Source organism: Sciurus vulgaris, assembly GCF_902686455.1.
Source record: "Sciurus vulgaris genome assembly, chromosome: 8".
Classification (NCBI taxonomy): domain Eukaryota; kingdom Metazoa; phylum Chordata; class Mammalia; order Rodentia; family Sciuridae; genus Sciurus; species Sciurus vulgaris.
The window spans coordinates 7,896,848-7,911,651 of NC_136468.1; positions in this window are offsets into that span (position 1 = coordinate 7,896,848).

The following is a 14,804-nucleotide window of genomic DNA, read 5'->3' on the forward strand; positions in this document are numbered from 1 at the left end:
AGATGATGGCTGGGACTGGTTATCTGAAGGCTCCTCTGGGCTGCATGTCCAAGGTGGGGCACTACATGGCTGCAGCTGGTGCAGTCATTGCTTGGGGACTTAGCTGAGGGTGTGGACGGGGACGTGGCCTCTCCACGTGGCTTGGAGTTCCTAAAGCATGGCAATGCCTCAAGGATGATCATTCCAAAGGGACAGGAAGTAGAGACTGCTATGCCAGAGGCCCTGCAGCAATGTTGTACTGTATTTTGTTCAGTCAAACATACCAAGTGGCTCTGGCAAGGTCACAATGCAGAAAAGCACGCGTCTATCAAGGGGCTGTGGCAAAGTCATGCTGCATAAAAGCATTTTGGGTAGGAGATGGCGCTAGGACCATTACTGCATACGATCTAGCATAATGATCTGTAATGGAGAATGAATCTACTAGAATCAATGTAATTCACTTTAAAGCCAAATATAATGATTTAGGGACATCTCTTTGAGATCTTCCGAGTCATTGCTTCTCGTCTGTTGATATTGATTAACAAGATTAGGTTGTAGAAAACATTATTTCTGAAGGCACTAATGATATCTTGGAACCCAGAAAAAGCAACTGAAAACCCCAAGAGTTCTAAATTACAAGGTGGCCTTTTTTCTTTTTCTTTGGACTGGGGATTTAACCCAGGGGTGTTTTACCACTGAGTTATATTCCCAGCTCTTTTATTTTTTATCTTGAGACAGGGTCTCACTAAGTTGCTAAGGCTGGTCTCAAACTTGTGATCCTTCTGCCTTAGCCTCCTGAGTCACTGGGATTGCAGGCACGTCATGTTACTACACCCAGCTAAGGTGGGCTTTTTCAAACCAGTTTTTTTTCTGAAATCTTCATCACCTCTAGATAACAGTTCAAGAGATTAAAGGGGACACTTCTCTCCTTGCTTTGGAAATATTTATTGTAACTGCTGAGGTGGGAGAAAGGGTTAAAATAGGTAGGAAATTTGTGCTCCTTAAGGTTAGGTTTCTATTCAGCAGGGCTAAGAAAATAGACACAGCAAGGCCTCATCAAGGTCAGGATGACTCTTGTATAAACACAGAAAACTGATAGTGGGACATCTGCTGTCTGATACCCAGATCCCCATCAAAAAGGGGGCATGGTAACCTGATTGGAACATAGTGCACGTGAAAGACTCATGAACACTGAGTATCTTACCCAGGCTTGGGTAGGGGCTAGTTCCCTTTACCCTGTAGATGCATATTAAACCCCTAGACAACAGTCGCTCCTCAGTAACCCTCTTCTGGGACCCCTCCTCCCGCTTTGGGAGCTCGCTCTTTTCTTTCTTATTTCTGTTTTTCCTATTACTCGAATAAATCCTGTTACTATGCTCTCACCCTTGTGTCTGTGGATTTCATTCTTTGAATTTGCCAAAGAACCCAACCCCCTGCTCTGTGTTGCACTGCTATGCATATTCAGCGATGCCCGGGAGTCTGCAGGAGAGTTTTGTTTGCAAGTGTAGCTCTGTTATCCTTTCCCTTACTCTGACAAACCACCAGGGGAGCTGGGTTGTCCCTCAGTCTAAGGAACTTTCATGGTGCTGGTGGACCACCACCACTTCCACAGTTCTTTATATATCAAGCTATCCGTAACTCATGTTAGCAGGAATCTCACAGAATTCAATGACAGAAAATAACTACAACCACAGCCACGTGTAAGACTCCAGCTGAGCAGCGTTCTGGATGGCGTCTCCTTTGTCATCTGTTTTGGGTGTCTTCTGAGTGTGACCCTCTATGTACATCTCTCACCTACTTTGTAGATCTCCGAGTGGGTTTGCAGTCCCCATTGGGAAGTATTTGGGTAGTAAGACAAGCAGAATTTGGGGACTGGTTAGAATCTGGAGATGAAAGAAGACTCAAGGCTGAGTCCCAAGTCCCGGATATGGCAGTTGTGTCACCGAGTAGAAGAAAACGTAAGTATATATGTGGATTTAAGGACTTCAGTGTTGGCCAGAGCAGTGTGTAGCCGTGTGCAACCCACAGGTGTGGACACTGTGCAGGAGGCAGACACACTCATCTGTAGTTTGAAGTCGGTCCTAGGTGGGTTATTTTAAACCCATTCCCATCTGATTATTTATTTACCAAGACATTTAAAACATCTTTGTTTTGCTTTTGCGGATAATGAAAGTTGGCTATAAAACGCAGACTCTAAGAACGTCTGTGATGAGGCCCACTGGGCACCTCCCTGGGGAGGGCCCACTGACTCCTAAGTGGGAGGTACTCCCCACCACCTGCTCCACTACTGTCCAAGGCACTTTTCTTCCTCTTTCCCTTGTAGGTTCCCTGGACTTACAGCTTAAATGAAAGCTTTTAGGGAAATGGTGAAGCCATCTTTCCAAGGAACTTGTGTTTCTCAATTGTTCAGAATTTTCTGAATGTAAAAACCATTGAAAATTCTACTATTTGCCCAAAATTATGAAAAGAAAACACATATGAAGACAAAACTTAGGATGATATTTCATTGAATATCTTGCCACAGTTGCCTCTATTTTTTAAAAAAGTAAGTCGATTTGGTACAGTATGAATTTTGTAGCATGAGCAATGATATCAATTGTGCCATAGTTAGGTTACTAATTTCGGTAATTTTACCATGAGTATTTCCTTTTTTAAAGGAAAACCATCCTGAATTATTTTAGGCACAGGTCTACAAACATTTACTAGCAAATGTTTATATCAAGTGTTTCAGGGGGAAAATGTGTGTATTTATCTACCTGTCTACCTAACTACCTTTCTATCTATCTAAAGTGAGAACTGGGGAGGGATAAAAGGTATGGGGGGGAGGGAGGATAAACCCACAAGGTAAAATATTACCACTGGGGAATCTAAGTGGAGCACATAAAGGAACTCTTCATATTATTTTGTAAACGTTTTCACAGTCTAACATTTTTTCAGAATTGAAAAGCAACACAAAATCAATTCATTATAGCCTATATAACATTTTAAGGAGTGAAGAGGTAGAGGTAGTGGGTGTTGGACATGGGTAGGGAGCAATAAAAACTCAATAGCATTAGTTCCAAAGAAATTGGTAATCTTGAAATCTAATGCTGTAGTTTCCTCAACTTCTCAAATGTTTTGAGAATCAATCTTTTTGTTTTTCTAATTGCAAAGAGGTATAATTGAATAAACCAGGACAGAAAGTGAAGAGTTTTCTGTTACAGCAATTGCGAAATATGCATTAATCTCAGCCCAGAAGGAATTAATTTGACTAACGTAGATGTAAAATAAAAATTAATAGGACTATAATCCCCTTGGGGATCTGCATTTGTTCTAAATGCTCTTATCAAATGTTTGTGGGACACAGGATACAATATTATTAAGATTCCTGGAGTCGGGAGGGCGGTAAGTCAGATGGAGGAAGGATACTAGCTGTCACGTGATTGCCTTGATTGGAGAACACTGAAGAAAGATCAAGATAGCGCCTGTGCGGCTTGAACGGCAGGCCTGGAACCTGACTCCCGGAACTTCTTTCTGATATGAATATGAGGACCTACATGCAGACGTGGCCAGAGCATGTGGTCCTGATTTGTATCAGGGAAGCGGAGGCTTATGGATGATCCTGTCTCAAAGGAAACAGAGAGCACCCTTAATTAGTTAACATCTTATTAAAGTCCAGCACCATCTGCTCCAACCCATGAGCCTCACCAAGAAGACAGTCAGGGAGGGCTGTTTATGTAATAGTATTTACTAAATGCCTTCTATGTATGAGGCACAGTGCAAAATGATGAAAATACCATGAATAAAATAAATAGGATTAATGTTAGTGGATGACTTCTAGACCAGAGACTTCTAAGGAGTTCCCATAAACTGTTTCTCCATCCGTAAGATGGGACCTCCCCCCCCCCACCCCCCGCCACTTACTAAACGAGATGAAATGAACTGATAACATATGAAGCAAGTAGTAAATGTATTCAGTGCTCATAGCTTCTGATCCTCTTCTCCTTCTGTAGGGGCCTCTCCTGCCTGATCCATCTTTGGTTATTCCAAATTGTACCCTCTGGTCTCTGCTGCCAGTGCAGTTCCATGGACCCAACCCTCGACCTCCGCGGCCATCTTAACCCAGGTATCCTAAGAACATCTGAACTTGCCCTTGCAAGGCACCCCTTACCCATACCAAGGCTGCTCACTACAGGACAAACATTGATTTGGTTAGGAAAGACATCTGATTTTAGCATGTTTATATATTTGGACTGCAACAGTAATTTCAGTTTGCTGATTCCACCATGGTTGTGTTATCAAGCAGTGTTCAGGTTTATTAATTTTATATGCACTGAGGTCTTGGAAATTGTTAGTTCATATATATGAAAATAAATTTTCATGAAATGAACTATGAATTGTTATGTAGAACATCTTTAATACCAGAATAAAATAGCTTTTAGATTACCAGAATGTCAGGTTTCTGCTATAAATTTATGTAGAGAAAGGGCAAAAAGAAGGCATACATGGAACAAAAAAATAAAAAATAGAGATGAAGTCATTGTGCTTTTGATTATGTTTAGAGGGAATTTTTTATCCTATTTTCCTGAGGATCCAGACCTTTATTCATCCTGTGAAACCCTGGAAAGGCTGGGGTTATTTACGTCAATTCCACTTGTGCTCAGGGGTAACTGGATTGCTGACACGGAGCTGCGGGCTGAGCCAGAAGGAAACGACAAGGCACTGAGGTAAGGGTTGCATCCACAGGCAGCACCTAATATGCAGATGCTTTAGCCCACTGGGCTCAGGCAGGGAGGAAATAGTTACTGAGCTGCAACCTTAGCCCAGACCCTCCCTCCATAGAATCAAGGCTCTGCTTGTCTGAGGCCCCAGTTGATCTGTGTACCAAGGCCCACACACTGGAGGCAAACTGATGCTTCAGCCTAATGGTTTCCAGTGAACTTCTGTGGATGGAATGACCAGTCTTTCTGAGAAAAGACTGTTTAGGACTCTCTTCTCCCTTGAGTTAATTCCTCCATCTGCCTTAGGCTGTGACTCTACAGGAGAAATTTCATAACTGCTTCCATAATGATTCAGGTCTTCACAGTCAAAACCAGTGTAGTGAAGAATCCTGCAGAGACCAAGTGAAGGAGCCATGGAGAAGGTCTTGTTAGGGAAGAAATGTGGTAAGCTGAACTATAAGCTTAGAATTTGTAAAGAAAGCATATAGTTGCACATGAAACTGTCTTACTGGACCGATAAACAGAAAATAAAATTGAAAGATTATTCTATTCCAGTCCAAAAAAAGAACTATATTTACATTTTCCTCACAATTTCTGTTCTTTCCCTTTCTGTGCTTTTTTCTCTGCCTAAGAATGAATTTGGAAGCATTGTTGGGTTACCAGAAATTTGTCTCACATTATCACCAGGTGTGACTACAAAGGAAGAGTACTGATTTCTGCAAACCATGCATGAAAGTCAATGCTGTTATTTCATAATCAAAGCAGACACAATATTGTTTAACAAATGTGATTTGAGACATTATTTGCAAACTCTTTGACTTGTTAGAATATCAAATTTAGACTTAACTGACTTCAAAATTCTAGATTTTCAAAATAGACTACACTTCTAAAATTAATCATACATTATTTAATAACATCACTTGCCCCTCCACCCCATTTGATGATCCAACTGAGATTATTACTAGATTATTTCAGATATAAATTCTTAGCAGGAGTTAGAGGTATTTAATTCCCTATGTACAATATTTTGGAAATAGACGCTTGACATTAATAATGCTTTACAATAGAAACTCAGTTTTAAATGGTTAGTCTTTTTCTTTTTAACACAATAAACCCATATAAACCCAATAAACGTGAAAATCCCATTTTTCTTGTTATCTCATTATAGGCATTGTCAAGGTTCCTCAGTTGCAAGCTCAGTTACATAGAGAGAAGGAAAGTTAGGATGATATACAGAACTAGCAACCAGCAGACCCACACCACCTCTAAATTTGGAAAGACAGAATACAATCCAGAAGCTCTATACCTGCCACAGGGGACCAGGACCAACTTGAGTTGATTCTCAACAGTCCTTCTTAAATTACCCATGGCTGAGTTTCTGGGCCTCTGGGGGACTTCTGGAAATTCCCTGTTTGGGAATCTGCAGTGTAGAGCAATATCAATTGCTCACTCAAATGCTCAAAGTTCAGGTTGCCTCTGATCCCCTAAAAGGTAAAAATCTAATATTTGCATTTTCTGTTGAGAAGACAAGGTATTAAGGGTAGCTAAGGCAATGTACAGAGGATGTGTGGCTACCCAAGTCATCTCCTGTCTTCTTTCTCCTAACAGAATCTCAATTTTATGTGGTGTGACAATATTCACAGCCTGATATCTCAAAGCCCATCAAGACAACCTTGTCTTCTCTCACTGGACAGTAAATTCTCCTAGCTGTCCTTTAAGTTAGAAGTGTCTGAGGATATGTGTTGCAGGATGCTACAAGAAGCCTGCAGTGAAGCTTCTGCAGACCTTTTGCCTTCTTGATACATGAGAAAGCAGTGGTTGACTCAGCCCTTTTCTTCTACCTATAATTTGCATGATTCCTGGAATTTCAGGAGCTATCTTAATGACCATGAGGTGACATGCATGGGGATAAACCAATATGCAAAATGAAAATGGTGTTTTAATCTGTCAGACCAGTGCCCATATAGACTACCCTTGAGCTTCTTGATAGGTATCAGTAAACACTGCAGCAGTGCAAGAGGGGTAACGGGTCAAGCCAAAAGCACAGATATTTTTACCTTTGCTTGCACCATAGCCACCAACATGTCACTGAGCATTATGGTTTGGATTTAGAAATTTTCCTCTAAAAGTCTGTGATTCCCAACACAGCAAGGTTCAGAGGTATGACTTTGGGGCAGTGATTAGGTCTCTAATCTCATCCGTGGATTAATCCATTTGGTGGATTAATAATTTGAATGGACTACTGGGTGCTAAATAGCAGATGGGGCATGGTTGAAGGGAATATGTCACTGGGGTCATGGTCTTGGACTGTATCTATTACTCTTTCCTCTTTCTCTCTCTGCTTGCTGGCTGCCTGTCATGTGATGAGCAGCTTTCCTCTGCCACACTCTTCTGCCATGATGTTCTGCCTCACCTTAGGCCCAGAGCAATGGAGTTGGTTGACCATGGACTGAGACTTTTCCTTGCTGAAGTTGTTCTTGTCAGATATTTTGATCAGTGACAAAAAGCCAACACACCGAGTTATATGGCCAAGTCTGGAGTTCACAGTATGAGGATATATACTTCACTTCTGGGTGAGAGAAGCTGCAAGCCCACACTGACAAGTTCACAGGAGAGAGAAGGGAGAATTAATAATAATGATGCAGTGTGAAGGAGTCAGTAACAAAGGTTCAGCTTCTGACATTGTTTTCAGTTCTCTGAACCCAACTGAGCTACAAATTAAACTCTCTTAGGAAAGACACATGCTTGGTTCTTCCACCACAAAAGAGAAAATTCATACTGAACATGTTTAGGAGATACTAAGAAGTATCTTAACAATGCTTTAAAAAAAATCCCCATTCACCTTTATTGTATTCATGTACCTTTCTATAGAGAGCCTGGTATTTCTATGGGATGAAGACAATTTGTTTTGCCTCTTGGTATACTGGAATTGTAGAGCTTGTATTAACAAGATCCACAATGTGTTAATGACCAATATTTTGAACAGTAATAATAGATAATAGCCATGTTCTTTACATGGATTATTTCATGTTAATCCCCATAGTAGTTCTATGAAGTAGGAATTTTTTGTTATTCCTATTTTGCACATGAGGACATTGAGTCTTAGATTAAGTAAGCTGCTAAGGTCACAGCTAAGAGCCAGGATCTGAATCTGGTTAATATCATTTAGAACTCACTTGCTTAACAGTGCATGCACACACTGCTTCTTGCATCACCTCTGTGCAAACAGTACACAAACTATTGTTCTAGCACAGTTTGGCACAAGCAACTACCACAAACTGACACCATGAGATTTACATGCTATTAGATAATGTATCTGTAGAACAACATATTTTTCAATATTGTCATACAGAAGATAGCCTCTCTTGATTGCTTTTGAGGATTTGGGTTGACAGAAGAGTGCATTTTTTACAAAACACGTGTGAGTTTTCTAATACTCTGAGCTCTTGCATTTGCTTAGGCCATCAATATCACTGTCCTCATTGGTCTCACAAAAGTGGTCTGGGTTAGCCACACCCCCAGTGGACTGGCAGCCTGAAATCTTGTTTTGGGTGACCTCTGCCACCCTGTTTTGGCAGGTCCTAGCCCCAGGGTCCTTTCCCTCCTGTTGCTCAGGACCATTGAGGAGTATATAGGCAGCTCTTCATATTCCCAGTCATAGCTGGGTCTCCATTGTCACTGAGAAATCTTTTTTCTCTCCTTAATCCTCCATGTTCTGTGTTCTTCTCTGAAACCTCGTGTGATCTTGGCACATGAGCAACATTTGAAGAAACATCCCAGAAGTCAAACTCAGAAGCATTTTAACCAGTTTAACCCCTCACCTGCAGTCTCACCTTTAGCTGATTGTTCCGGGAAAAAAGAGAAAAAAGTGATCTTGAGGTTTTTAAATGTTTCAAGTCATTTGGGTGGTTACTTTTGCTTCCTTTTTCTTTTTTGATACTGGGGTTGAACGGAGGGACTGTATTATTGAGCTTCATCCTTTTATTTTTGAGACGGGGTCTTGATAAGTTGCTGAAACTGGCACCAAACTTGGCAATCCTCCTGCTTCAGCTTCCTGACTTTCTGGCATTATAGATGTGCACCACTGTACCCGATTTTTCATTTAAGTTATACGAATTTTTCAAAAGGGTACTTTTTGTATGAATTGGAAATTGCAAAGTGCATCCCTTAAACCCAAGAAAGCTTCATGAAAATCATGTCTCCTGCTATTTGTTCAACCAGCATGTGCTTCCTGCTTCTCTAACAAGAATGGCATAAATTTGGGGGTGCTTTGGAGATGGGTGGTGAAAATGGAAGAGTAGTCAAGCACCTTAGGTGCAATAAAATTATTTTTATAATCAATATGGCACAAGCACTGATCACTCAGAATAGACACTGGTCATTAACAGCCTGTATGGCTGCCTAATGTCACCTTTGTGTTGGAGGGTCCAACCTCCCTTTAACATTACCATTGGCCTTTAACTTGATCATCCCACCTTTACCTCCAAATCCTGTTAGGTGTTGCTGTAAATAAAATCAGTCAAAAGGAAAAAGAAAAAGATGTGTCACCATTAAGGAGATTCAGTTGTTGAAGGAAATTTCAAAAGATTTTCAAAGAGATTTTGAGCACTTAACAGAACAAGCTCTTCCTTCTTAAAGCGTGCTGCTGAGTGAGAACATATGAATTCTGGCATATTTGTTCAAGGACAAGCATTGTCACTTTGTTATGCTTCCTAGAAACTGGTATATGTAGTGGTGGCTTCCATGAAGTGACCATCATTTTAAAGAAATGTCTGGTCAGGTGACAGAACTCTTAGTTGCAGAACCTCAAGCTTAGAGAGAAAAGGAGGTTATTGTTTGATCAGAGCAGAAGGTGAAGTTTCATGTTGTAAAGGAGACTGACCTGGATTTGGAAAAAGCAACCAGACATCCCAGTTTGACAAGCAGCAGGCAGGGGGACAGCCTGTGCTATTTGCTTCAGAGTGTAGGCTGCAGGCTCGGTGGAGTCCACAGGAACAGCTGCAAGTGTCCCATGCACAATTGTGAGTACCAACTATCTCCATGCTTTCTTTACTTTGTGTGCTCATATTTTTTTCCATTAGAAGTTCTCTCACAAGGAGCCAAGAAAGAAGGTGGGAAGTGTTGAGCTGGCTCTGGAGTTTGTAAGCAGAGTGATTCCACCAAGGAGAAAGAGGCTCTTTCCTTAATTATACTTTTCTATATTATCTAAATATTTCAGAATAAATACATTTTATAATTTAAAGTGATACTGAAAAATGTGGCTTTGTAACAGTGAAGTACATTGTAGAGTTTTATTTTTCAAAACTATGTAAGTAATAGATGAACACAATCTTACTGTATAAAAGTCATGGCAAGTTGGGTATGGTGGTGTACACCTATAATCTCAGCTATTTGGGAGGCTGAGGATACTCCTGAGTTCAAGGCAATATAGTGGGACTTTGTCTCAAAAAAAGAAAAAAAGGGCAAGCGCTAACCACACAAAGTTGAACCAGAAACTCTCTTCACTCTCTCCCACTTCCTTCCCAAGGGATGGTTTTGTGTGCAAGTATGGGCACTTACCTTTCTTATATTTACATAACTGTGATCCTACTAAATATTTCTCTTTATTTTTCCTTCTCAGTGTTGAAGACTGAATTTAGGATGTTGCACATATTGGCAAGCGCTCTACCACTGAGCTAAACCCCCAGTCCCTATGTATTGCTTTATGATTTAACTTTACCATCTTACACATCTTGGGGATCTTTTATCAGTACATAGTAATTTACCTCACAGTTTTTATTAAAAAATAAATTTAACTTTATTCATACACTCTTATCCATTTTAATAGCTACATAGTATTTATTAAATATATACAATATATATGAATATATACTTACAAACAGCTGTACCATAATTCACTTAACTATGATCTGGATGAAGTCTGAAGCCATTTACTTTTTAAAAATTATGAATGCTTTAATAAATCTTATCTTCACATGCATGTACAAGAACTTCTGTAAGGATTCCTAGAAAACAGTCTTTATGTCAGTGAGTGCAAACATATTCAATGATGGCAAATACTGTCATGCTGCCTTCCTATCAGACTATCATCATGCTCCACACATGGATAAACTTTTTTTTGATACTGGGAATTGAACCCAGGGGTGCTTAACCACTGAGCCACATCCCCAGTTCTTTTTTATATTTTACTCTGAGACAGGGTCTTGCTGAGTTGCAAAGTGCTTCCCTAAGTAGCTGGGGATGGGTTTGAACTTGTGATTCTTCTGCCTCACCTTTCTGAGTTGCATCATCATGTCTGGCTGTCATGGATAAACCTTGTTTCCTCAGATCCTAGAATTTTACTGACATCCTACCTAGAAAAACTCAACAAATTTATCAAGAACATTGACAGGCGTCTTGAATGTGCATGTCTTCCTTTCATAATAAGAAAAAATGTTTTTTAAAATTACATTGAAATGTGACTTTTCAAGAAAGGAAAGGCATCAAAATGGTAAAAGTGACTTTTTTGGAGATTGGCTGTGCACCATGTTAATTTCTTTCATAATTTGAAAAAGGCACAGTTAATTAAACATAAGGTTAATATTCAAACTAAGTATTGTAGAAAAATAGTGGTTATGGAGAAAAGGAGAAAGTGAGAAGAAAGTGAAAGGTACTATAAGTTCCTGTTTGCTTAGCCACCCAATGGCCCACAGTTGGGGAGCTTGTTTGCTTACACTGCAAAACAGTGGTGGCTTTGGCTTTCTGGACACCAAAACGCTTATTTGGAATAGAGTGGAGTATTTAAGATGTTATTAAAACACATGATCATTATAATCTAAAAGTAGAAATTATTTAAACATCTTAGAAAAAATAATCATCTTGGGGCTGAGGTTATAGCTCAGTGGTGGAGCGCTTGCCTAGCATATGTGAGGTAGAGTTTGATACTCAGCACCACATAAATATAAAGGTATATCCATCTACAACTGAAAAAAAGTTGTATATTCATCTACAACTGAAGAAAAAACATAATAAAGTTAGTAGCAAAAATGAATAAGCTCTTTTACTACAAAGGTTCTGCCAGTGTTCATTAACACATTATTATCTTTTGCTGCCAAAAGAGAATTTTTGAGCCATAGGTTACTAAAGACTATCCTAGGGTAACGTTTGCATGAGTTTTCAAAGTGAGTTTATAAGGTCAGTTTCCAGGGCAATATTTTAAGTTCAAGGTTTTTTTCTCCCATGAATTTCACAGGTGAGATGTGTGTGACCACATTGCAGAGTGAGTAAACGCTATCACTTGATATACTGCGCTTAGTTTCAAATGGATGCTTTTAAAAACATATGGTTCCCAGTTGAAGTTTTATCACTGCTGTTTCTCTTCCCAAAATATTATATAACAGTTTGATAAATTTCATCAGTGGAACAATATTTTCTCAAGTTAGGAATGAGCTTCTGCAATTGGAAATGTTTCTTACATTTAAAGTATGGAATCAGAACATGCTCTTTTAATGGTGGAAATGTCTTTTGTCAGCAGTCATTACTGAGATTTGCAAAGCTACTGCCAAGAGGCTTTGGTGGAACTTGTACAAGCTATACTTGCCTTACTTGTTCATCCAACCAGTGGGATATCCTGTACCCACTGGCCACAGATGTTAGCATGCAGTGTGTGCCATAGCACTCTTCCCAGGGGCCTGTGGGAGGACATGCAAAGAAAGGTAACCCTGGAGCTCAAACCTGCTAAGGACACTCAGAATTGGAGGGCAGTACCCTAGACTTAGAACAGTGGAAGAGATCAGGATCTTATTGACAGAAAGATCTATTATCCCAAGTGTCAGAACTCAAAGTTTACCCACCACATCCAGGAACAGGAACTCTGTCAGAAACCTGAGAGCCTGGCCATAATCTGAGAGTCCTGGTTCCACATTTACTTCTGAGATCCTACAGGATGATTCCAGGGGTATGGGAATCAATACAATCCTTAACCTCACCCCCAGGTTATTGAAAGGACCCAGTTCATTCTGCTCTTGCCTCATCACTGACCTACCCACCTTACCTTGACACAGACAGCGGTCCCATGCTCCAAAGCCCACATCCCTCCCTCCCTTGCTTCTTGTTTTCCTGAGGAACACTTCCTTATGTAGGCTACTACCCTTAAATCCCCATCTATACTCCTGACCTGGTATGAATGGAACACAGATTTGTACTGAATGAGGGAATAAGAAGAGACTACTAAATTATATAAGTTTGCTTTTGGGGATATGAACATCATTCCTCTGAGTAGAATCTTTTGGTGGAAGGAATATCTCAACAAGCTCTGTTCCTGTCCCAAGTGATCCACATCCCCCTTCCTTTTTAAAATTAACTCCACTGGATATAATTTACATACCATAAACCTTACTTTTTAAAGTGTACAATTCAATGGATTTTAGTACATTTACAGAGTTGTACCACCTTCACCATGATCTAATTTTTGAACATTTTCACACAGATAAGGACTTAAGTAAATGCTTTTTGAATTAATTAATGAGGGGTCATGTATGGCTCAAACTTTAAAACACTTATGTAAACATTTTAAAATTCTTCTATATTTGAGAAGAAATACAATTGATCAACAAACATGAAAAAATGTTCATTTCTTATAATTACAGAAATACAAATCAAAACTAAGATTTCATCTCTCCAGTCAGAATGGCAAATACCAAGAATATAAGCAATAATAAATGTTGGCAAGGATGTGGAGAAAAAGGTACACTCATACATTGTTGGTGGAACTGCAGATGGGTACAACCACTTTGGAAAGCAGTATGGAGATTCCTCAGAAAACTTGGAATGGAACCACCATTTGACCCCGCTATCCCACTCCTCAGTTTATACCCAAAACTTAAAATCAGCATACTATAGTGATGCAGCCACATCAATGTTTACAGCAGCCCAATTCATAATAGCTAGATTGTGGAACCAACCTAGATGCCCTTCAACAGATGAGTAGATAAAGAAAATGTGGTACATATACACAATGGAATATTACTCAGCCTTAAAGAAAAATGAAATCATGGCATTTGCTGGTAAATACATAGAACTAGAGAACATCATGTTAAGTGAAATAAGCCAACCCCAAAAAACCAAAGGTCCAATGTTTTCTCTGATAAGCAGATACTGATCTATAGTGGGGGTTGGGTAGGGAAGAATGAACGAACTTTGGATTATGCAGAGGGAAGTAAGGGGAGGGGTGGGGTGCTGGGGATGGGAAGAACAGAAGAACGAGATGGACATTACCACCCAATAAACATGTATGAAAAAAATTTAAAAATATATTTATCAATGTCAAAAAAAGATGAAAAAATTTTCAAGAGAAAGAAGCTGAACTTTAGTAAGACCAATGACATAGTGATATTAAAATTTCATGAGTTCATTATGTCATAAAGGAAGAGTGAAGTGTTGGTCACCTTTGGAGGTGCTAGGGGCCCAATGTCCTTCAGTAAACTGGTAAAAAAAAAAAAAAAAAAAAAAAATGTTGGGCTGGGGTTGCAGTTCAGTGGTAGAGTGCTTGCCTAGCACATGTGAGGCACTGGGTTTAATCCTCAGCACCACATAAAAAAAATTACAAAAATTCTGTATTTGACTAGGTAATGAATTCTTTAATCTTATTACTTATCAAGTGAAGTGATTTTTTTTTTTTTTTTGGTATGAGGATTTGATCTCAGGGGCACTTAACCACTGAGCTACATCCCCAGCCCTTTTTTTTTTTGGTGGTGCTGGGGATTGAACCCAGGGCCTTGTGCATGCTAGGCAAGCACTCTACCAACTGAGCTATATCGCCAGTCCCCAGACCCAGCCCTTTAAAATTTTATTTTTAAAAATATTTTTAGTTGTAGATGGGCACAATACCTTTATGTGGTGCAGAGGATCAAACCCAGTGCCTCACATGTGCTAGGTAAGTGCTCTACCATTGAGTCACAACTCCAGTCCTTTTTTATATTTTACCTAGAGAGAGGGTCCTGCTGAGTTGCTTAGGGCCTCGCTTAGTTGCTAAGGGTAGCTTTGAACTCACCATCTTCCTGCCTCAGCCTCCTGAACTGCTGGAATTAAAGGCATGTGACATTGTGACTTAAGTGAAGTGATTCTCAATTGCTTTCAATAAACTGC